At 44.1% G+C, this 25,270-nt stretch overlaps 1 long non-coding RNA gene and 1 pseudogene across 1 annotated transcript; both read left to right on the forward strand.

The window, feature by feature from the left end:
* Positions 1-363: 363 nt before the first annotated feature.
* Positions 364-1,438, forward strand: LOC129524232 (uncharacterized). Its single transcript, XR_008667982.2, has 2 exons — positions 364-523; positions 1,146-1,438. It is a non-coding gene; the product is annotated as an uncharacterized lncRNA (long non-coding RNA).
* Positions 1,439-3,065: 1,627 nt separating this feature from the next.
* LOC101143758 (myosin regulatory light chain 2, smooth muscle major isoform-like) lies at positions 3,066-14,689 on the forward strand (annotated as a pseudogene).
* The last annotated feature ends 10,581 nt before the right edge of the window (positions 14,690-25,270 follow it).

The raw sequence follows: 25,270 nt of genomic DNA on the forward strand, positions 1-25,270 counted from the left end.
GGCAAAAAAAGATAGAGAGCAAATGAGTGTGAGCCAACTGCATCGGCTCCCTTTGAGGAACTTTTCCTGAATCCCACTGGTACTCTCTTGTTCAGATAATATTATGTTAAAGGAGGTCCTGGGATTGTTCTTAGCTGGGCACATTACTGCCCCCACTCCCACTTCCAAAATGGATTCTGTGAATAAGGAAGACAGGAGAATGGATATCCAATAGGCAACTAACAAAGTGAAGTGTGATTACAATCAATGAATAGACTGAATATTTTAATTAAAGTCTAGAATTGGAGGGCTTAGGTAAGGTGGACTGGAAAACAGGAAGGTTCCACAAAATAGACTCTACTTAATTTTTTTTTCTGAGACAGGGTCTTGCTCTGCTGCTGACACTGGCCTTGAGCTGCTGGTCTCAAGCGATCCTCCAGCCTCAGCCTCCTGAGTTGGGATTACAGGCACAAGCCACAGTGCTCGACTTTTTATTTAATCTTGTTAGAAGACAAGACAGAAACATGTCCGTTGTGAAAACAAGGTACAGTACGTGATGTCAGGGTAAGAGTCATGTCTGAAAGCACTGTGGGGATGATAAGCAATCACAGGGTCATCTGCATGGTGACAGGGTCACCACAAACTGGCGGTGTGACCTCAGGAGGTTACCTAGGGAGGTCCTTGGGTCTCATGGGTCGTAAAATGAGAGGATTGAACTAAATTATCTTTAAGATCTTTCCCAACGCTACAATTCTAGTGGTCATTTTTTTTTTTTTTAAGAGAGGGTCTGGCTCTGTTGACCAGGCTTAAAGTACAGTGGTGTGATCTCTGGTCACTGCAACCTCTGCGTCCTTGACTCAAGCCATCCTCCAGCCTCAGCCTTCAGAGTAGCTGGGACCACAGGTGTGCACCACCATGCCTGGCTAATTTTTTTTATTTTAAAAGATGAGGGTTTCACTATATTGCCCAGGCTGGTCCTGAACTCCTGGGCTCAAGAGATCCTTCCACCTCGGCCTCCCAAAGTGCTGGGATTACAGGTGTGAGCCACCACACCAGGGAAACTTTTATTTTAATTAAGTGAAATATTTTAGACAAATGGAAGGTTTCATAGAAAACAGATGAAGAGCTGGGTGAGACAGCACACACCTGTATTCTCAACTACTCAGGAAGCTGCGGGCGGATCGATTGACCCCAGGAGTTCAAGACCATTCTGGGCAACATAGCAAGACTCTATCTCTGAAGACAAAACCAGCCAACCAACCAACCAACCAATCAACCAACAAAAAAGATCAAGCAGAGGTGCTCCAGAGGACGCAGCAATAGAATTCCGGAGCAATGTCTGCTTGGCCTCGGTCTTCATTCCCATGGTGGCCCCTGAGTTCCGTGGAGCTCACTTCTACATAGTTCCATGTGTGACTTCAACAAAATAAAATGACGCATTTATTGGTTAAAAATCAGACAGATTACCATCAGATATGGAAAATTGCTTTTACTTGGTAATAACAATCTTACGCACTTTTTACCAAACCCATCACATTAAATAACTAGCGTTTCAAATTTTGACACTGCATAATAAACCCTCATTTGAAATGACTGGAGAAATACTCATCAAATCTCATGGAAGAATGACAGAATTTTCTCCAGAATTTATCGGAAAGGAAAAGAGGTTGGACTGTCAGGAAACGTTTTCAGGGTAACATACTTACTATTTTCTAGATAGTTACTCAGATAACACTTGTACGCAGAGGGAAACACACCCCTGGGCTTTGCAAACACTTGTTTCCTGTGTGTCAGACTCGCCTGCATCCTGTTTATCAAATGGAACTGATAGTTATTGAAAGCAAAGACCAGAACAACTTACCTCTTGTCAGTCACCTGCTTTTCTTTACTTGTCATACTTTTAGCATTTACAAAGTTTTAAAAATGTGTTTATCATTTGGTAATTATTTTTAAACTTTTTGTAAAAATATAGACTGAGTTCTGAACAAATTATCCTTAAATTTCTTCCTCTAGTAGTTACACTTTTCAGTATCAGTGAAGTTTTATGACGCCTCTATTTTTCCTACCCACACAGCATCTCAAGTTTGTGTTTACAGAATAACTGGAAGTCCTAGCTTTATCCTCTCTCTGCGTTTCTCTCTCACAGCCCCCTCCTCTTGGACTCTGCTCTTCCTCTCAGCACCGTAACCTTTTTTATTTCCAGATAGGTTTTGAAAACACCATCTGTTCCCCTCTTAGGATCCCTGGGGCAGATGATAGGTGAACCCCACATCCCAGACACATGGCCACCAAAGATATTCTTGCTTTTTTAATGTTTATCAAGTTCCTCCGCAGACAACAGAAAGTAAGTTTTATTTAGGTATTTATGAAAGGTAACACGCATCTTTAAAAATATGATCATGATACATTTCGAATGAGAACTGTGTGTAAAACATACAGGTCCTATTGTTTCCCTCGTCGTTTTGTCTTTTCTTCAGCCAGAAAGTGATCAGCTGCCAGCGACAGGGAGACACACAACTGGTCCTTATTCTAAAGACCCGACCCAGCCTGGAATGGGGCCCGGCGAGGAGTTCTTGCGCCGGCCGCGGGGACTGGGCGGTAATGAGCCGCTAGTCTCGGAAGGTGGTGCTGTTGGGTGTGAGGGGAGATTCGGCTTGCGCTGAAACTCAGCGAGCGGCGTGCAAGGAGGAAGCCGCGATTTCCAAGGCGGATTCCCTTCGCTGGGACACAACTCTTGAGAATAAGACTTATAAGGACTCTGAGAGTTTGAGGCAGAGGCAGAACGGCTCTGGGCTGAGTGATGGGGAGGATACCAGCACTCAGCGCGGGTGGCGGGCGCGGGGCCGAGCGCGCGCATCCAGGGACGCCTTGGGGACGGGACGCGGAGAAAAGTTGCCGGGCGGAGAGAAAGGGTGGCGCTGGAAACCAAATGGCTTTCATCCCCTGGAGACAAAGAGGTGCCTTCTTTTGACAACAGCTTCCAGTGACACACACACCATACGGCGGGGCCGGCGGGGGAGGGGAGCCCGGGAGGAGAGCGTCTAAGGCGGGGACCGGCACTGACTTTCAATAATGGGGTGGTTGCCATGGTGACGGGCCAGGCATCTAAAGGGGCGGCTGAAAGCACCCATTGTTCTGGGGCCCGGCTGCCCGGGTTGTGCCTGTTCCTAAGAGACACCTTTAGACACCTCCCTCCGTGCGGGGGCGAGCTGCGGCCCGCGGCTGGGAGCGTCTCCGCGGGAGTTTCACACCAGGGCCCCAGGCCGCAGATCGCAGCGCCACCGCGGCTGCACGCGCGCTGCATACGGAGGGCAGCGCCGCCTCCCTCGCACTATCCACCCGAAATCCGAGCGCGACGCGCGCCCGCCTGGGCCCAGACGCGCAGGCCGGGACACGCAGCTCCGCCTGCTCCCCGCTGTCCCGGGGAGACTTCGAATAACAATGCGGAGCAGGACCCGGTGACTCCACAAATAACTCGCTGAGGTCTGGGGCGAGGGCACTCGGGAAAACCCCGCAGAGTCACTTTGCAGTCGTGCTGGAAGGAAAAGCAGAACGGAATCACAGGATAAAGAAGATTAAAAGTAACAGGGCAGCGTTGCAATGTTGCTTGTAAGAGCAAGCCGCTGGAAACAACCTAAAAGGCCGTCCCTGGGGGCTGGATGAATGATATGGGGCGCATCCCTCTGAGGGAACACTAAGCTGCCATTAAAGAGTACAGGGCAGCTGTATTTGCTGAGACGTGGAAATTTTCCGGTGTATTCTAAGTAATAAAGTGCAGAAGAGTGTGAGTAGGGCTGTGTGTATGTGGTATGTGTGTTTGCATCTCTGGAAGTGGTTGCTTCTTAGGTTGGTCACTGTGGGACTAGGAGTGGAGGAGAGAAAGAAAACTTGCTTTTCACCGTACTAGAATCTTCTGCACCTTTTGAATTTTGCCGTTTATACTATGTCTTTACCTGTAAAGAAAAAAGAACTTTGAAATAAAATTGCATTTGCTTGAACACTGTCTAATGAGATGTGCCACTCTCCATAAAGCATCTGAACTCATTTTTAGTGCTTTAATAAATATTAATTTTTAAAATATATATGCACAAATGCCATTAGCCCACAGATATGTAAAGGTAGTGACAGTGGCAAGTTAGAGATGAAAAGATACACTTCTTTCCTGCCTTCCTGTGGTGCCGAGACGGACGGAGCCAGCTGTCATTCAAGGAGCCTGCTGTATAACCCATCTATTATTATATCACATTAATCATAGGGATCTCACATTAAACAAACATGACATTAGGGAAATTTTCCTAGTTACAAAATGGTATATAATCAGTGAAATGGACTATTGAACACCAAATGTCATGGATTTTTTTTTTTTTTTTTTTTTTTTTTTTGAGACGAGTCAAGCTCTGTTACCCAAGCTGCAGTGCAGTGGTGCGATCTCGGCTCACTGCAACCTCCGCCTCCCTGGTTCAAGTGATTTTGCTGCCTCAGCCTCCGGAGTAACTGGGACTACAGGCACCCGCCACCACGCCCAGCTAATTTTTTTTTTTTTTTGTATTTTTAGTAGAGATGTGGTTTCACCATGTTGGTCAGGCTGATCTCGAACCCCTGACCTCAGGTGATCCACCTACCTCGACCCCGCAAAGTGCTGGGATTACAGGTGGGAGCCACCGCGCCTGGCCATGGATGATCTTTCTACACAGATAAAAATAATCATTACTTAGCAATGACTTCACTGACTAATGATAGTAAGTTAACATCTATTGAGAATTTACTGTGTGCCTTATTGAGCACTGGGTTTAGAGTTTGATATGCAGTCTGGGAGCAGTGGCTCACGCCTGTAATCCCAGCATTTTGGGAGGCCGAGAAGGGTGGATCACTTGAGGTCAGGAGTTGAAGACCAGCTTGGCCAACATGGCGAAACCCCATCTCTACTAAAAATACAAAATTAGCCGGGCATGGTGGCATGGGCCTGTAGTCCCAGCTACTTGGGAGGCTGAGGCAGGAGAATCACTTGAACCTGGGAGGCTGAGGCTGCAGTGAGCCAAGAGGGCAACAGATTGAGACTCAGTCTCAAAAAAAAAAAAAAAAAAAAGAGAGAGTTTGGTATGCATTATTTCTTTTAATCTTCAAAACAATTTCCCTATTTCACAAATGAAGAAACATAGAAACATTCTTCAGTTTACCTGATATAACACAACTAAGAAAGCCACAGAGTCTGGATTTGAATTCACTTCTGACTGACTCTAAAACTTAAGTTTTTAACCTCTACCCTACTTATTACTTTTAAAATTATGGTGAAAATTCAGGCTCAGTATGACTGTCTGTAATCCTGTGGTTTCATGAATTGAATAAAAGGTGTCTAAAGGTTGAGAACTAGATTACCTTTGAGGAAACAGTTGCAAAGTATAGCAGGTGTAGCTGATGTAGTCTTCATCTCAGTCCATAACTAAAGTTTGATTGGAGTCCAGCCAAGCTCATTTGTTTGTGTTGTCTATGGCTGCTTCTCTGCTACTATGGCAGAGTTGAGTACTTGAAACAACCAAAAATATTGACTAAATGGACCTTTACAGAAATGTTTGCTGATCCTTGTTCTAGAGTGATGGTCATGTACTCAGAAAGGCAAAAGAGAATAAAACTTTTAGAATTTAAAAATACCAGCCACATTCTAAATGTGTTATTTTCATATTCACCCAAGTACTCCATTCCTGTTCAAAATTGCGTATTCAGGCCAGGGGCATTGGCTCACACCTGTAATCCCAGCACTTTGGGAGGCCAAGGTGGGCGGATCATTTGAGGTCAGAAGTTTAAGACCAGCTTGGCCAATATGGTGAGACTCCTGTCTCTACTAAGACTACAAAAATTAGCCAGGCATGGTGGTGAGTGCCTTCTAATTCCAGCTACTTGGGAGGCTGAGGTGGGAGAATCACTTGAACGCAGGAGGCAGAAATTGCAGTGAGCTGAGATCGCGCCACTGCACTCCAGCCTGGGCAAGAGAGTGACACTCCGTCTCAAAAACAAAAACAAAACTGCATATTCAGTGCTGACCTAAAGAGCTTTAGCATTTGGAGAAATAACACCTGTTTTTAACAGGATGAATATGGTATGGATTTCATTCAACCACAAAGCCTCTTTTCGATGCTTGATCGGAGCCAAAAGGCTGAGAAGCAATAGGACTCTTCTTTGGTTTTGTTTTTTGGTTGGTTTTTCTGTGTGAAGGAGCTAGCTTACCTATGAGCACACATCCTTTGCTCCTGAGTCTATTCTTAAGCAAAGACCTTCCAGGAAAAGAAATAAGCCAAGGATAGATGATGTTTTGCCAAAATGAAGTAATTATTATGGCTTGAGATACATATACGGTACTTGGAACTGGCTTAGAGAGATGATTGCCAGTTTTCCTTAGATTTCAAAGAACAGTGCTCCTTTTAAAAAAGCTTTAATGGCTCTAGAAAACATACAGAAGATTGTGTGAATTTGTAGAAGAGGACAGGGCTCTCTGTCGGGACCATGGCCACCAATTGCAGGGTGGAACTTTTAGTGAGACTGATGTGAAGGGATATGAATTCCAGCTACCCCTCCTCTTGTCACTGTCTCTGTCACCTTCTGCCCCAGAGAGGTGGCAGTTGCTCCTTGTTGCACAACCAGAAATCCAAGGTTATGCTTATGGACATCACCTGCTTCTAAGAGCCAAAAGCTGTGGGTGTCTTTAGGCAGCATGCCAGATGACTTTGAAATTTTGTTTTTTTAAGCTGGGAAGAACTCTCTAGAAGCTCCTCCACCCAGCTAACAGCTGACCTGTGTTGGCTTGTTTAAAACACTCATGAAATTGGCCACAGTACAAAACTCTTATGAAGCACTGGGCTTACCAGCAGAAACAGAGTACGTCTATGTAATTATGATAGAGCTATCACTACTCAATATCACTTGTAGGTCTAGACAAATGCTAATTATAGCTAGTAAAAATTAGGTTCTGATTATAGAATCTGGGTGGTGGGTATATAGGTGTTTACTGTACATTTATTTTTTCTTTTCTCTCTTTCTTATTCTTCTATTTTTTATTTTTTATATTTTTTGGAGACAGGGTCTCTCTCTGTTGGCCAGGCTGGAGTTCAGTGGCTCACCGCAGGCTCCACCTGCTGTGCTGCACAAGCCATCCTCCCACCTCAGCATCCTGAGTAGCTGGACTACAGGTGTGTACCACCACACCCGGCTCATTTTTATTTTTATTTATTTATTTTGAAATGAAGTCTCACTCTGTCACCCAGGCTGGAGTGCAGTGACACTCACTGCAGCCTCTGCCTCCCAGGTTCAAGCAATTCTTGTGTCTCAGCCTCCCAAGTAGCTGGGACTACAGGCACGCACCACCACACCTGGCTAATTTTTGTATTTTTAGTAGAGACATGGTTTCACCATGTTGTCCAGGCTAGTCTCTAACTCTTGGGCTCAAGTGATCCTCCCATCTCGGCCTCCCAAAGTGCTGGGATTGCAGGTGTGAGCCACTGCACCCAGCCGTTTACTGTACATGTCTTACAAATTTCCTGTATGTTTGAAGTTTTTTCTAATCAAATGCTGGGAAAAAATTAGATTCCAGTCTGAAAGCTGTCTTTTCTCCAATTTTCTGGAGGACAAAACAAAATTGAGAAAATATTAGAACTTAGGTAAAAACGTATATACCCTCTCCGCCAAAAAATACCTCAATTAAGATCATAAGGATTCTATGAATAATAAAAATACAAGATGAGAGTCATAAGCTATGATAATGTTAATGATCTTTTCCTAAGCCTTGAAAACACTTTGGGAAAAACATTTGGACATTTCCTATTAACATAATTCCCAGGATTATTCTTAAATTATCAGTGAATAATAGTAAGATTAATTGTGTGTGTGAGCGGAATGTTCTCCTCCCATTCAGACTTAAATTGCCATTACTTAATTGTTTCTAACTCCCAAGTAGCCCTCTTTGAACACTTTCATCTCCCGGAAGTTCCCAAAAAGCCTCAACCCATGAGGATGTTGAAGTTCCCTCTTTCATTTTTTCTCATTTCCCTAATAAGCATCCATTGCCATCTCTTCCTACGGCTGCCAAACTACCCCTGAGCTTCTACTCAGTCCACCTCTCAGCCTTTTCTGCACACATATAAACAAGCAGAGAAGAATATGAAGTGACTACTGAACATTGTACATTTGGCTAATTAGACCTAATGAATTTTCTCAGCTTACTGATATTTTTTCTATTAATATACTGATATTTCATATTCATATACTAATATACCCTAAACTTAATTCCCCGCTCCACAGAAAGTCTCTTGATTAAGTACGTAAGGAGCTATGTATTTAGCTTAATAAGAAAAAAAAAGAAATTGAAGAAGAGAAAATGAAAATAACAATAAAAAGTGAAATTGAAAACTGATCAAGCAAAAAAGAGAGAAAGTAAGGGAGATGGGGAGAGTTAATAAGTACAAAAAGATAGAAAGAATGAATAAGACCTAGTATTTGGTAGCACAACAGGGTGACTATGGTCAATAATAATTTAATTGTACATTTAAAAAAATACTAAAAGAGGGGCAGGGCACGGTAGCTTACGCCTATAATCCCAGCACTTTGAGAGGCCAAGGCAGAAAGATCATTTGAGGGCAGAAGTTTGAGACCAGCCTGACCAACATGGTGAAACACCATCTCTACTAAAATACAAAAATTAGCCAGGCGTGGTGGCTGGCGCCTGTAATTTGAGCTACTCGGGAAGCTGAGGCAGAAGAATTGCTAGAACCCAGGAGGCAGAGGTTGCAGTGAGCCGAGATCACGCCACTGTACTCTGGCCTGAGCGACAGAGCGATATTCCATCTCAAAAATAAATAAATAAAATAAAAATTAATAAAAGTATAACTGAGTTGCTTGTAACATAAAGGATAAATGCTTCAGGGGATGGATATCCCATTTATTTATTTATTTATTTATTTACTTACTTACTTATTTATGTGTTTCTTTGAGACAGTCTCGCTCTGTCACCCAGGCTGGAGTACAATGCCATGATCTCAGCTCATTGCAACCTCCACCTCCCAGGTTCAAGCAATTCTCCTGCCTCAGCCTCCCGAGTAGCTGGGACTATAGGCATGCGCCACAAGGCCCAGCTAATTTTTCTATTTTTAGTAGAGATGCAGTTTCACCATGTTGGCCAGGATGGTCTCAATCTCTTGACATCGTGATCCACCCACCTCGGCCTCCCAAAGTGCTGGCATTACAGGCGTGAGCCACTGGGCCTGGCCAGATACCCAATTTTACACGATGTGATTATTATGCACTGCATGCCTGCATCAAAACATCTCATGTACTCCATAAATATATACACTTGCTATGTACCCACAAAAATTAAAATAAAAAATTGAAAAGAGGGAAAGTAAAAATAAAAAGAATAAGAAAGATATAACCATGAATACAGGAGAGATTAAAGATATAAATGTTAACTTCACAAAATTATGTGGCAGCAAATATGAAGATCTAGAGGAAATGGGTAACTTCCAGTAGCATGTAAATTACCAGAAATGACCCAAAAGAAAATGGAAAATCTGAATGGTCCATTATCATAGAAGATATTGGAAAAGTTATTAGACATCTTTCATTAGAAGAAGAGGAAACAAGTCTGGCACGGTGGCTCAGGCCTGTAATCCCAGCACTTTGGGATGCCGAGGTGAGCAGAGGTGAGCAAATCACTTGAGGTCAGGAGTTGGAGACCAGCCTGGCCAGCATGGTAAAACGCTGTCTCTACTAAAAATACAAAAATTAGCCAGGCATGGTGGCACAGGCCTGTAATCCCGGCTACTCAGGAGGCTGAGGCAAGAAAATTGTTTGAACCTGTGAGGCAGAGCTTGCAGTGAGCAGAGATCACGCCACTGCACTCCAGCCTGGGCGAGAGAGTGAGACTCTGTTTCAAAAAAAAGAAAGAAAGAAGAGGAAGTATAAAAACTATTATCAATATTGTCAGAGTGATCTCCATGGAATGAGACCAGGATAATACAAAACAAGGAGCAACAGAGAGCAGATGATAGAAAATAACTTTTAGAAATTTAAAATATGACTATCTACATAAAAAACTCAATAAAACATTAGGGAGAGTAAGTCTAGGAAATCTCCCAGAAAGTATAGAAACAAAGACAAAAGTATAGAAAACAAAAGATAAAATATAAGAGAAATAGAAGACCATTTCAGGAAGTCAATTTTTATTTTAATTTATTTTATTTTATGAGAGAGAGTCTCGCTCTGTCATCCAGGCTGGAGTGCAGTGGCGTGATCTCAGCTCACTGCAACCTCTGTCTCCCAGGTTCAAGCCATTCTTCTGCCTCAACCTCCAGAGTAGCTGGGACTACAGGTGCACGCCACCATGCCTTGCTAATTTTTTGTATTTTTTGGTAGAGACGGGGTTTCGCCATGTTGGCTAGGCTGGTCACAAACTCCTGGCCCTCAAGTGATCTGCCCACTTCAGCTTCCCAAAGTGCTGGGATTACAAGCATGAGCCACCGCACCTGGCCCTTATCAATAGGAATGTTATTGTAAATAGAGAAAAGGAAGTTGTTTTGGGTGTTTTTTTTTTTAACTAGTAAATTTCCTAGTACTGAAGGGAAGTAAATCACTGAGTATCTAAATTGAAATAAATCAATGAGTGTGTAGGTCAAAGAATGAAAACCAACCACAGTAAAACAAAGAAATAACTAAAACCTACATGGATGCAAATTTTTTAAAGTGGAGAAAAAAGAAAAGGAGGAGGAGGGGAAGAATTGATAGGTTGCTTGGTGCCTTTGACCAGGTGGGGAATAAGAAAGAGAAGTTCTATTGAAGAATGAAGGAAGAATGATTTGGGTACATACAAACCTGAGCAAACGAACAAACAAAAAGCAATCATTAACTTCAGGAAAAACAGAAAGTAACTCAAGAAAAAAAATGTTGTCATAGCATATTAATTGGCTCATCAGTGAACATAATTTAACTAATCGTTATAAACTCCATCAACACTGGGACTTTATTTGGATTACTAATGAATCTCCAGCACCTACAGTAGTGCCTGACACATAGTATGCTCTCAAAAAATACTGATGAATTAATGAATGAGTACTGAATAATAACATTAACTGCGATATAACGACTAGAAGAATGTGGGAGGAGAAGGCTTAGAAAGGCTGCAGCTTCCTCCTGTATAATAGAAAATCCATAAGTAAAGTAACAACAACAAAAAAGAAGTAGGGATGGGGTGAGTCAAGAAATAATTGTAAAAGAATATGGAAGTATAATCCTGAAATGAATAGGTAAAAGAGTTGCAAGTGTCTGGCCTTGGGGTGTGGGGCTTAGTGGGTGTGGGTGGGCAGAGAATCTTATTTTCTTAATTACAATCTTTGTAATATAAAGAGAGGCAAACTGGAATGGGCCTGAGGCTTCCTTTTCCTCCCCCTCTGCACCCCTACAGTAATTTATCAAGAAGCTAGCTGAGCAGGTCTGAATTAGCTCAACAGAAGAACCAGCAGCCTCTGGCTGATACTAAGAGCTCAGCTCTGGAGGCTCCTCAGCTCAGCTTCTTCTCCCCAAGGAGGTTCCCACTGTTGCCTAACTGACTCAACATTCCCTGCAACTTTTCGACTCCCCTATAAACCTGCAAAACAGCACGGGGTGGAATCCTTCTCCTGGAGCTCTTTCTGCTGTAGAATGTCTGTGCCCAGGCACATCTCTAGGTGAGAAAATTAGAGGTGTGAGCACTGAAGATTCCCTGCCTATGTCCCAGTGAGCCTTGGACTGAACATGCATTGTTCCAAAGAAAATATACAAATGCCAATGATGTCTCAATCAGAGTGAGAGAAAAAATAAAAACAAAACAAAACAACGAATGGCCAACAAGCCCATAAAAAGTGCTCAGCATCACTAATCATTAGGGAAATGCAAAGCAAAGCCACAGTGAGATGTCATCTCCTAGCCATTAGGATGGCTACTATTAAAAAAAAATCAGACAGAAAATTACAAGTGTTGATAAGGATGTGAAGAAATTGGAACTTTTGTACAATGTTGGTGGAAATGTAAAATGGTGTAGCCACTATGGAGAATAGCATGGTAGTTCCTCAAAAAATTAAAAATAGAATTACTATGTGATTCAGCACTTCCACTTCTTGGTATATACCTCAAGGGATTAAAAGCAGGTAAGTGGGAGCTAAGCTATGGGTATGCAGAGGCATACAGAATGGTATAATTGACAATAGAGAATCAGAAAGGGGGAGTGTGGGAAGTGGAGAGGGATGAAAAACTACCTATTGGGTATAATGCACACTACTCAGGTGATGGGTACACTAAAATCCTAGACTTCACCCCATGCAATTCACCCATGTAACCAAACTCGCATGTACCCCTAAAGCCACTGGAATTTAGGGAAAAAAAAGAAAGCAGGAACTCGAAGAGATATTTGTACACCTATGTCCATAGCTCCATTATTTGCAATAGCCAAAAGGTAGAAGCAACCTATGTGTCCATTGAGGATAAATGGATGAACAAAATGTGGTATTATTTCGTGGTAATATATGGCGCAATAAAATATTATACAGCCTTTAAAAGGAAGGAAATTCTGACAAATGCTGTCATTGGGATGAACCTTAAGGACATTATGCTAAGTGAAATAAGCCAGTCACAAAAAGGCAAAACTGTATGATTACGTTTAGTATCTAGAGTAGGCAAATTCATAGAAACAGAGGAGAATGACAGCTGCCAGGAGCTAGGAGGAGGGGAAAGTAGGGAGTTGCTTGATAGGTATAAAATTTCAGTTTTGCAAGAGGAAAAAGCTCTGGAGATTGATTGTACAATAATGTGAATATACTTAACACTACTGAACTATGCACTCAAAAATTGTTAAGACGGCACATTTTGTTATGTGTATTTTTTCCACGATTAATTTTTTTTTTTGAGACAGGGTCTCACTTTGTCACCCAGGCTGCAATCATGGCTCACTGCAGCTTTGACCTCCTGGGCTCAAGTGAGCCTCCCACCTCAGCCTCCCCATAGATGAGATTACAGGTGTGTGCCACTGTGCCCAGATAATTATTTATATTTTGTAAAGACGGGGTCTCACTATGTTGCACAGGCTGGACTCGAACTCTTGGGCTCAAGTGATCTTTCCACCTTGGCCTTCCAAAGTGCTGGGATTACAGGCATGTGCTACAGCACCCAGCCCTAAAATGTTTTTAAATTAACTCAAAATGGATTAAAGATCTTAATGTAAAAGCTAAAACTATAAAACTCTTAGAAGGAAACATAGGTGTAAGTCTGTGTGACTTTGGATTAGGCAGTAGTTTCTTAGGTATGACACCAAAAGAATGAGCAGCAAAGAAAAATAGAAATATTGGACTTTATTCAAGTTAAATAGATACTATCAAGAAGGCAAAGAGACAACCCAAAAATGGGGGATAATATTTGCAAATCATGTGTCAGGTAAGGGACTAGTACCTAGAATATTTAAAGAACATTTATAATTCAACAGGAAAAAGATAAATAACCAATTTTGAAATGTGCAAAGGATTTATATAGACATTTCTCTGAAGAAAATATTCAAGTGGCCAATAGGTGGAAGAAAAGATGCCCCAAATCATCAGTCAACAGGGAAATGGCAATGAAAACCACAAGGAGATGTCACTTTACACCCACTAAGAAGGTTATAATCAAAAGAAAAGAGAAGAGAAAAGAAGGAAGGAGAAAAAGAAAGAAGAAACTGTTAGTGAGGATGTGAAGAAATTGTAACCCAGTAGCTCACACCTGTAGTCCCAGCACTTTGGGGAGCCCGAGGCAGGAGGTTCACTTGAGGTCAGGAGTTCCAGGCCAGTCTGGGCAACATAGTGAGACCCCCATCTCCACAAAAAATTAAAAATTAAAAAATTAGCTGCGTGTGGTGGCACGTGACTGTAGTCCCAGCTACTCAGGTGGCAGAGGTGGGAGGATCCCTCGAGCCCAGGAACTGGAGGCTGCAATGAGCCGTGATAGTGCTCCACTGCATGACAGAGCAAGATGCCGTCTCTACAAAAATAAATAATGAAATTGGAGCCTTCATCTGTTGCTTCTGGGAATGTAAAATGGTGTAGTGGCTGTAGAAAACAGTTTGGTGGGTCTTTAATAAGTTAAACATAGAATTACCATATGAGAGCCCACACCTGATGGCTGGCCCCACCCCGCACACCTAGCCCAGCGCCTTCTCTGCACCAGGAAAGCCCCACTCACCTGAAGCTAAGCTGTCCAGCAGGCAGGCCACGGCCAGACCACCGAGAAGCCACAGTGGGCCACATCCAATGTCTTCGTGATGTTTGACCAGCCCCAATCTGGGAGTTTAAGGAGGTCTTCCACGGGTCTGCCCAGAGCTGTGATGGCTTCATTGACAAGGAAGGCCTGGCCTCACCGGGGAAGAACCCCATGGTGAACAGCTGGAGGGTGAGATGAGTGAAGCCCCGGGGCCCATCAACTTCACCATGCTGCTCACTGTGTTTGGGGAGCAGCTGAACCGCATGGACCCTAAGGATGTGATCTGCAACACTTTGATGAGGAAGCCTCAACTTCAGGTTTTATCCAGGAAGCCCGCCATGGTGACCACCTCACAGACCAGCAAGTGGGCAAGTTGTACCCGGAGGTGCCTGTTGACAAAAAAGGCAACTTCAACTATGTGGAGTTCACCCGCATTCTCAAACACAGCACCAAGGACAGAGACCACTAGGCCATCCCAGTCGTCCTGACGCCCAGGCCCTGTCCCAGTCACCCCTCCCCGCACACACAGTCTGTACCAGCTCCATGCCCATGACCCTGCAAGACCCTCTCAGGGGGATCCCCTTTGAGAGGTTAGGATCCCAGCTCCCAGTGGAGGAAACGGGCCAAGAAATGTGAATGCCAGGCAAGGAGCACACTACGGAGCTGAGGCCGGTGTTCCCACCATGACCCCAGGACCAGGGGAGGGAGTCTCAGACCCCTCCAAGGAAAGATCACCTTCTGGGGAGATGGGCCAAGGGCAGGAACTGGAGGCACCGAGGGAAGACTCCTCAAGAGAGCCCAGGCCTTGGCCGAGGCTTGCCCATTCCTGGGCTGCCCCCTAGGAGGAAGGGGCCTTGAGTTGTGGGATCTGACACCACTTCACCTGCATTCTCACATAAACACAAGCTCACCAAGGTCCCCTCTCAAAGGACAGGACGCCAGACCCCTCCCCTACACCCTGTCTGGCACCAGAGCACACCCACACACAGCACACCACCCACTGTGGGAGTGTACTCACGAGGACGCAGAGGGAGGGACATCCGACCCAGGGGAGGCAGAATCTCCAATAGAGGGCTGAGCACTGAAAAGAAAAAGAAAGAAAGAATTACTGTGTAAACCAGCAATTCCACTCTTAGGTATAGGCCCAAGAGAATTGAAAACATACGTTCACACAAAAACTTGTGCACAAATGTTTACAGCAGTGTTATTCACAACAGCACAAAACTGGAGACAACCCAAATGTCCATCAACCAATGAATGGAGAAACAAAATGTGATACATTCATGCAGTGGGCTACTATTCAGTCATAAAAAGGAATGAAATGCTGCTCCATGTTACATCAGGATGAACCTTGAAAACATGATGCTAAGTTGGCTGGGTGTGGTGGCTCACGCCTCTAATCCCAGCACTTTGGGAGGCTGAGGCAGTCAGTTCACCTGCAGTCAGGAGTTCGAGACCAGCCTGGCCAATATGGTGAAACCCCATCTCTACTAAAAATATAAAAATTAGCCGGGCATGGTGGTGGGCTCCTATAATCCCAGCTACTCGGGAGGCTGAGACAGGAGAATCGCTTGAATCCAGGAGGCGGAGGTTGCAGTGAGTGGAGATTGTGCCACTGCACTCCAGCCTGGGTGACAGAGTGAGACTCTGTCTCAAAAAACAAACAAACAAAAAAATTACGCTAAGTGAATGGAGACAGGCACCAAAGACCACGTATTATATGATTCCACTTATGTGAAATGTCCAGAATGGGAAATCTACCTTATGGGAAACCAGAAAGTTGATTTATGGTTGCTAGGGGATAGGGAGGGGAGAAAATTGCCACTAATTACTTATAGGTACAGGGTTTCTTTTGGGGTGGTGAAAATGTTCTAGAGTCGATAGTGGTGATGGTTGCACAGCATGTTCACTATAACTAAAACCACTAAAGTGTATACTTCAAAATGGGTGAATTTTACATCATGTAATTTATATTTGATTTTTTTAAATGAAAAAAATATTATGGGGATGGGTTTAAAATTACAAAAAAGCATCCCAAATAAAATAACAATCATTAATTATCCATTATCTAGTATTAACCCTGTTAAGCATATTCTTTACATGTGTACAAACAATGTCTTCAAAATAATTTAAATAATGTAGTTTATATAAAGAAGTTTGAAGATGAAAAAAATCACTCCAAATCCCATCAATTATTACCATTAGGGAAATATTAGTTCTAGATATAGCATACACACGCTGACACACACACACACACCCCCCTAAAAGAAGAGAAAGATTTTATTAGAATAGGATTAAGTATAGGATGTTCTTTTAAAGTATACAATTTAATTTTATTTGCATTTGATAGAGTAAAAAGAAAGTGAAATACATCTAGAGGAACTGTTGAATTTTCAAGTAAATGCTTCTGCACAATAAAATACATTATTAAAAATCTTCTAGGTTTAAAGAGTTGGAGACAGAGAAGGAGGGAGGGAGAAAGAAGAGAAAAAAACACTAGAGATTATGAAAAATAAAGCTAGTGTGTATTTTTAAAAACTCTATAGTTCCATTTCAGGTAGCGGCCAGTGTTCTCCTGCTTTGGAAGATGAGGGCATAGCTCTTACTCTCTCCCAGCTCCCACGTTTTTTTGTTTGTTTGTTTTTTGAGATGGAGTTTCATTCTTTTCTCCCAGGCTGGAGTCCAATGGCGCAATCTCAGCTCACTGCAACCTCCGCCTCCCAGGTTCAAGCGATTCTCCTGCCTCAGCCTCCTGAGTAGACCATGCCTGGCTAATTTTTGTATTTTTAGTAGAGATGGGGTTTTACCATATTGGCCAAGATGGTCTCGAACTCCTGACCTCAGCTGATCCTGGGATTGCAGGAGTGAGCCACCGTGCCCAGTCCAGCCCCCATGTTTTATGCCCTCTGTGGTATCATTAGTTATATTGCTATTCTCACACTGTCCAGGTTTGTATCAGTCACATGCTCCTATGTAACAATAACCCGATAGGTAGTCATTCTTGAGCTGGATTTTATGGAGTTTGTGCCCACAGCCAGTTTTGGTTTGTTTGTTTTTTAACTGTGGTTTCTGCATTTCTGGATCATTTGTGGTGATTCATCTTGAAATCATCTGGATTTCATTGTTAAGCAGTTTGTTTTTTTCCTAAGAAGAACTCATGGTTTTGTATTTCATGAGATTTTTCATGCCTGTGAATGTCTTCTTATTGACTTTGCTCATGAACAACATCTTGCCTGGCTATTAATTCTTGGGTCACAGGTTTTGTTTTTTGGTTGGAATTTTCTAGCTACAGCTCCTATGACCTGGGGTTTTAAGCACTGTTGTGTCCCTCTTTTGGGTAATTTCATTTTATGTCTAAATGCCCAGAGACTTCTTTCCTTATCCTTTAAATTCACAGAAGATGTCTTGGAGAGGAGAGTTTATCAAGTTCTCCAGGTACATTATATTATGTTGTATTTTCTATACTCTGTGGATTTAGTTTTTTCTTCAGTTTTAGTTGTGTCATCTTATATGACATAGTTTAACATAACTACTTTCTACTTCTTGGGTTCTTTGTACATATGTTGGATTATTGTTATCTATCTTCCATATGTTTTAGATTGCCCAGTTATTTTACTGTCTTTGTCTTATTCATCTACATTTGCTATGATTATTTCCAGCCTTTCCCCTTTGTCATTCATTCCTTTATTAATGCTGTTTATTCTGATTGTTGTTCTTTCTTATTTATTCATTTATTTGAGACAGGGTCTCAATCTGTCACCCAGGCTGGAGTGCAGTGGCACAATCACGGCTCATTGCAGCCTCAACCTCCCAGGCTCAGGTGATCCTCCCACCTCAGCCCCCTGAGTAGCTGGGAATACAGTTGTGTGCCACCACAGCTGGCTAATTTTTGTATTTTTTGTGGAGACAGGGTTTCACCATGTTGCCCAGGCTGGTCTCAAACTCCTGGGCTTAAACGATCCATCTGCCTTGGCTTCCCAAGGTGCTAGAATTACAGGCATTAATCACTGTGCCAGGCCTCTAATTTATTTATTCTATAATAATGTTGACTTGGACCTCAGTTAATTCCTAGTTCTGAATTCCCCCTCTGTCTCATCTTTGAGCTTGTTTTATGGTGTTCATATTCTTTTTTTTTTTTTTTTTTTTTGCGATGGAGTCTCACTCTGTCGACCAGGCTGGAGTGCAGAGGCACAAACTTGGCTCACTGCAACATTTGCCTCCTGGGCTCAAATGATTCTCCTGCCTCAGTCTCCCAAGTAGCTGGGATAACAGGTGTGTGCCACCATGCCCAGCTAATTTTTGTAATTTTAGTAGAGATGGGGTTACCCTATGTTATCCAGGCTGCCCTTTAACTCCTGACCTCAAATGATCCACCTGCCTCAGCCTCCCAAAGTGCCAGAATTACAGACTTGAGCCACCGCACCCGGCCAAAGACCTTTTTTTTCTTTTCCTTGAATTATATATATATTTTCCCAGTTGGACCCTTCTCTGCTTTTTTTTTGGCAGCGGGAGGGGCGGGGGTTGGGATGTGGCTGTAAGAACCTTTATCTCCTGATATACCATTGTGAAAATGAAAAACGGTGCAGTTGTGCTTCGGAAAATAGTTTGGTCATGCCTCAAAATGCTAAACATAAGAGTTACCAAATGATCCAGTTTAACTCATAGCTATATACCCAAGAGAATTTAAAACATATGTCTACACAAAAACCTGTACATAGCAGCATTATTAAAAATGGCTAAAAAGTAGAAATAATCTAAATATCCATTAACAAATGAATGTATGAACAAAAGGTTGTGTATTCATATAATGGACTCCAATTCAGGCATAAAAAAGAATGCAGTCAGATACATGCTACAGCAGGATACACCTTGAAAGCATTATGCTAAGTGAAAGAAGCCAGGTACCAAAGACCACGTATTGCATGACTGCATTTATGTGAAATACCCAGAAGTGGTTGGATTCTCTGTATAATTAAAGGTGGGGCTGACAGGATTTGCTGACACATTGGTTGGGAGGTATGGGAGAAAGGAGAGCCAAGAATGACTTTGAAGTCGGCCTCAGCACTTGGCAAGAATGAGACTGTTACTCTCTACCAAGATGAAGAGGACCAGAGGAGCAGGGACAGGTGAAATATTAGAAGATTGGCTTGGGACAGGTTAAATTTGAGATGCTTCCAAGTGGAGCAGTTAAGGAGTGTGGTGTAATAAAGAATACATCTTTGTTCTGGGTCTCTGGCACACAGCTTCAAAAAAACTCTTGGAATTTCCTGAGTGACAGTGACAGGAATGCGCTTGTTATGCTAATGAGGTGACTCACGGCCTTAGATGGCTTCAGGATGGGGGCTGGTCACCAGAAAGAACAGCTTTGTGAATAGAGGGTTGCAGCTTTGGGTCAGCCTCATCCCTGGGAGGGGAGGGTGGCTGGAGATAGAGTTCAATCACATAGCCTGAGAACAAAAATCAGTAAAAACCCTGGACACCAAGGTTGATGACACCTGGTTGATGATCAGTCATGTGACAGGAGAGGGCACAGAAGCTCTGTACTCCCTCCCAGACCTCATCCTGTGTGCATCCTTTATAGGAAGTATAGCACCTTCAGTCAGCTCTGTCCATCATGTTAGGGAATTACTGAACCTGGAGGGGTCACAGTAAGGGAGGAGACCACCCCTCATATTGTCTTATGCCCAATTTCTGCCTCCAAAGAAAGAAGTAAAAACTAAAAGGCAGAAATGAAATCCACAAGCAGACAGCCCGGCGCCACACCCTGGGCCTGGTAGTTAAAGATCCACCCCTAACCTAATCAGTTATGTTACCTATAGATTACAGACATCGTATAGAAAAGCACTGTGAAAATCCCTGTCCTGTTCTGTTCCGATCTAATTACCAGTGCATGCAGCCCCCAGTCATGTACCCACTGCTTGCTCAATCGATCATGACCCTCTGATGCAGACCCCCTTAGAGCTGTGAACCCTTAAAACGGACAGGAATTGCTCACTCAGGGAGCTCGGTTGTTGGAGATGTGAGTCTTGCCGAAGCTCCCGGCTGAATAAAGCCCTTCCTTCTTTAACTCAGTGTCTGAGGGGTTTTGCCTGTGGCTTGTCCTGCTACAACAGGAATCCCTGAATTTATAGCAGGTGGCCTGGGTGTCAGAGGTGTGTGAACCAGAGCAACTCTATCTTGAATAGGAGCTGGGTAAAATGAGGCTGAGACCTATTGGGCTGCATTCCCAGACAGTTAAGGCATTCTAAGTCATAGGATGAGATAGAAGGTCAGCACAAGATACAGGTCATAAAGACCTTGCTGATAAAACAGGTTGCAGTAAAGGAGCCAGCTCTAACCCACCAAAACCAAGATGGCCACGAGCGTGACCTCTGGTTGTCCTCACTACTACACTCCCACCAGCGCCATGACAGTTTACAAATGCCATGGCAATGTCAGGCAGCTACCCTATATGGTCTAAAAAAGGGAAGCATGAATAATCCACCCCTTGTTTAGCATATCATCAAAAAAAAACCATAAAAATGGGTAACTAGCAGCATTCGGCGCTGCTGCCTATGGAGTAGCCATTCTCTTATTCATTTACTTTCCTAATAAACTTACTTTCATTTTTGTGGACTTGCCCTGAATTCTTTTTGGCACGAGATCTAAGAACCCTCTCTTGGGGTCTGGATCAGGACTCCTTTCCTGTAACATGGGGACCCCACTGTGGCTGCTGTCTACTGGGGACAATTCCCTTTAACTTGTGGTTGAATGGTATTGCAGTGTGCCCAATTGCTGTAGGAGCAGGTGGATGGAGATGGGATGAGGGGTCGGCTGGCATTGAGCTCAGGGATCCAGGGAAGCAGTCAAGGCTAGAGAGAAAGCGTTGTGAGCTATGAGCACGTGAAGGCTGTTTGAAGGCCCAAGACTGGATGAAGCTTTCTTGTGTGTGTGTGTATGTGTGTGTGTGTGTTCCAATACAACTTTATTCATAGACCCTGAAATGTGAATTTCATAGGATTTTCATGTGTCATAAAATATTCTTTTCCAGCCATTTAAAAAATGTAAAAACCTATGACATTATGTTAAGTTATAATGAAAGAAGCTAGCCACAAAGGACCATATATTGTATGATTCCATTTATATAAAGTGCCCAGAATAGGGAAGCCCACAGAGAAAGAAAGTAGATTAGTGGTTTCCCGGAGCTGGGAGAGATAGAGAGACTGGGAGTGTGGGGTTTCTTTTGGTGGTGATGAAAATGTTCTAAAAAGTAATTGTGGTGATGTTCACACAACCATGAATGTACTAAAAGCACTGAATTATACATGTTAAAATGGGCGAGTTGGGCCGGGTGTAGTGGCTCATGCCTGTAATCCCAGCACTTAGGGAGGTTGAGGCGAGTGGATCACTTGAGGTCAGGAGTATGAAACCAGCCTGGCCAACATGGTGAAACCCCGTCTCTACTAAAAACACACACACACACACACAAAATTAGCCAGGTGTGGTGGCAGGCGCCTGTAATCCCAGCTACTCAGGAGGCTGAGGCAGGAGAATTGCTTGAACCCAGGAGGCGGAAGTTGCAGTGAGCCAAGATTACGCCACTGCACTTGGATGAAGCTTTCTAAGGAGTGAGTATAGACAGAAAAGAGATATCTGAGGCCATGCCAACATTTAGAAATGAGAAAAGGCTGGGTGTGGTGGCTCACATCTATAATCCCAATGCTTTGGGAGGCAAGGTGGGAGGAGTTTGAGACCTGCCTGGGCAACACTGCAAGATCCTGTCTCTACCAAAAATTTTAAAACTTAGCTGGGCATTGTGTGATGCGTGCCTGGAGTTCCAGCTACTCAGGTGGCTGAGGCAGGAGGATCACTTGAGCCCAGGAGTCCAAGGTTGCAGTTAGTTATGATTGCGCTACTGTACTCAGCCTGGGTGACAGGACAAGGCCCTGTCTCAATAAACATTTTTTTAAAATTAAAAAAATAAAGCAAGGAAGATGAGGAGGAAGCAGCAAAGGAGTCTGGAAAAGAGCAGCCAGAAGGGAAAACCAGACAACCGTTGTCCCTGGAAAAGATAAACTGTGTCCAATGTTGCTGCTAGGCTAAGTCAGGGGGAGACTGGGGATTTTTCATTCCATTTAACAACATGGAGGTTCTAGGAGATCAAGGTGAGAGAAGGTTAAATGGAGTGATGAAGTATAAGGAAGAATGGGAGGTGAGAGATTAAAGCAACTCATGCAACAGTTTTCCTATAAAGAGAAGAGAACTATGACAATGGCTGGAGGAGGGCATTAGTCTGTTTTCTGAAAGGCAGACTGAGCAGAAGTTTCATATGCAGACAGAAATGACCCAGGAGGAAGGGAAACATTTACACAGGAGAAGGACCTGGATCAGGGCAAGTGGGGCGAGTGAGAGGGGAGCTGGGACAGGGACCCGTGCACAAGTGGAGAGGCCAGCCCCCGTGACAGCAAGACACAGTTCACCCACAGTGCAGGAGACAAGACGCAGTACACAGAAGAGAGGACTGTGTGGGTGCCAGGTGCCTACAGAAACTCTGCTCTAATTACTGTTGTCACAGTTTGGATGATCTAGAAGTAGACACTGAGACAGAGATGTTTATCAGAGATCAACACCTATGAACAGAAAGCAAGAGTAGGCAGAGGAAGAAGGCAAACTGGGAGGCGAGCCCAACACAGCTTGGCCAGCTCAGCGGGGCACTCTGGAGATTGCATCGCCCACCAGGGTTGTCCTGCTGTGGGCTGTCCTCTGTGGCCAGCTTCCCCAGCCCATTCTGCAGCCTAAATATGCTGGGATTCTTTGGGTTCTCCCAGTAAGAGGCTGTTGTACAGGTGTGGCCATGCGCGATGCCAGCTGTGGATCCCTGGGGTGTTCTGAGGACTGTGCCTCTTCTGGTCCACTAGATCTTGTAACTGCCTCAGAGAGCTGTGTGTCCAGGGCCACTCCTCACTGGATCTGCTGCCATGTACATTGGTTCAATATCTCTGATCCAGGAAGAGGGACATTTGGGACAGGAAGAGGGATGCGTGGTGTGCAGGGTGGGAGTCTGGCAGGCTGAATGTGGGAAGAGCAAGAGAAAGATCACGAAAATAAATGGGCTGGGCATGGTGGCACACACCTGTAATCCCAGCACTTTGGGAGGCTGAGGCATGGTGGCACACACCTCGAGGTCAGGAGTTCGAGCAACATGATGAAATCCTGTCTTTACTAAAAATACAAAAATTAGCCAAGTGTGGTGGTGGCAGCGTGTAATCCCAGCTATTTGGGAGGCTGAGGCAGGAGAATCACTTGAATCCGGGAGGCAGAGGTTGCAGTGAACCAAGATTGCACCGCTGCACTCCAGACTGGGTGACAGAGCGAGACTCCATTTCAAAAAAAAAAAAAAAGAAAAGAAAAGAAATGGAAGGTGGACCAAATTAGATGAACCAATCCAAATCCCAAGAACAGCCTCACTAACCAAGACTAGGCCACTCTCAGCTCTCCACTAAAATGGCCTCTCTTGGGGCAAATGTGGCTTACTGCTTATAGCCATGAACTGCTCATTAGGTCATCCCTGGGCCCTCTGATGTGGGAAATCATTCCTTGGTCTGTGCATCTTCTGTTTGGCCCTCTGGACCTACCCGCCTCTCTTCCCTGCCCTGACCTCTGCTCTGGGAGGCTCAGCTGTACAAGTTAGTCAGTTCCCTCCCTCTTTGGGTTGGGTTCAGTCAGTAGGGAGCACCATCAGGAAATTGGAAGCAAGGAGGAGAATGAGGCCAGAGTATTTGTTCCCCTGACTCTCCTGTGATGCTCTGCCCTTGGACAGTAAGTCGTTGGTTCTCTCAAAGCCTCTTAATCCACATGACTCTCCTTCAGGCTACAGGCACGCTTTCCCCCCTATTCTCTCAGATTCCATTCTACAGAGTCCTGTCTAGTCTTTGCATGGTTTGCTTTTACCCTACCCATATTTTGGGAATAAGTCCCTTTGCAAATAAACACTTCTCAAATATTACGTTTCTTGTCCCTGCCTGATCCACCTTCTAAGTCTTGATCTGCTGCCAGAGCAGCTGGGAGTGGAGGACAAAAAGAACTGGGCACAGAAACTGTAGTCAGAGGAGAGTATGTATCAGTGAGGACCCTCGCAGTTGCCATGGTCAAAGCCCAGGAGACTGTGGGAAACAGAAACCATCGGCTTACGTAACTCAAGAGCACACAGGCCATCTTTCTGCAGGTACAACGGATCTAAGGATGGAAACACTTCCTCAAGGCCCTGTCTATTGTTTCATCTGCTGCTTTTGCTCAAGGTGTTTGTTTTATTCATAGGCAAGCTCTGGTTTTGAGGAGGCAAAGATGGCTAAAGGCAACATGCTGAGTAAAGGCTTCAGCCAAAGATGGCTAAAGGCTTCAGCGCTGATCCCATAGAAAGGAAGGATCTCTTTCCTGGCAGCACCAGCAAAAGTCCTGAGTCTTTCACTGATTGGCTTGATTTGGGTCACACGCTCATTCTGAACCAATCATGATGACCAGGGGATGGTGTCACAGAATTGACCAGACTTGGTTCATCTGCCCAGCTCTGTAGTGGGAGGTGGTGGATGGCCAACCTCGTTTGCAACACATAGTGTGAGTTCTCTGCAAGGAAGAAGAGCTCTATCACCAGCAGTGGGGTAGGAAAATGATCTAGGATAGCAGAAGTGAAAGCTCCCACAGTTCAGTGTAAGTGACTTCAGGGTGGAGGTATCAGTAGTGGCTTTTGGGAATTCTGAGAAACTGCTGCACCCCTTTCCCCTGGAGGTAGGTGATAGAACAACATGGCCCTCTTTCCACACTTGGTGGTCGGCCTGATGGGTGTGCAAAATGGGAGAGGTAGGCTCTAGGGGATTGTGAATTGCTTTGAAATTTGACACTATCCCCCAAAATGAGAAATGACTTCGGGCCTCCAAGTCTGTTTAGATATCTCACAAGCAATGCTATTGACACTGTGGGATTCTGAGAGCCACAGAAAGGGAGACCCAAGTGAATGCACCCTCAGCCAGGCAACAAGAGCCCCAGCCCAAGAACTGTAGGGTCTAGCAGGCAG

The sequence above is a fragment of the Gorilla gorilla genome, chromosome 7, assembly GCF_029281585.2.
Source record: "Gorilla gorilla gorilla isolate KB3781 chromosome 7, NHGRI_mGorGor1-v2.1_pri, whole genome shotgun sequence".
In the NCBI taxonomy this organism is placed as follows: domain Eukaryota; kingdom Metazoa; phylum Chordata; class Mammalia; order Primates; family Hominidae; genus Gorilla; species Gorilla gorilla.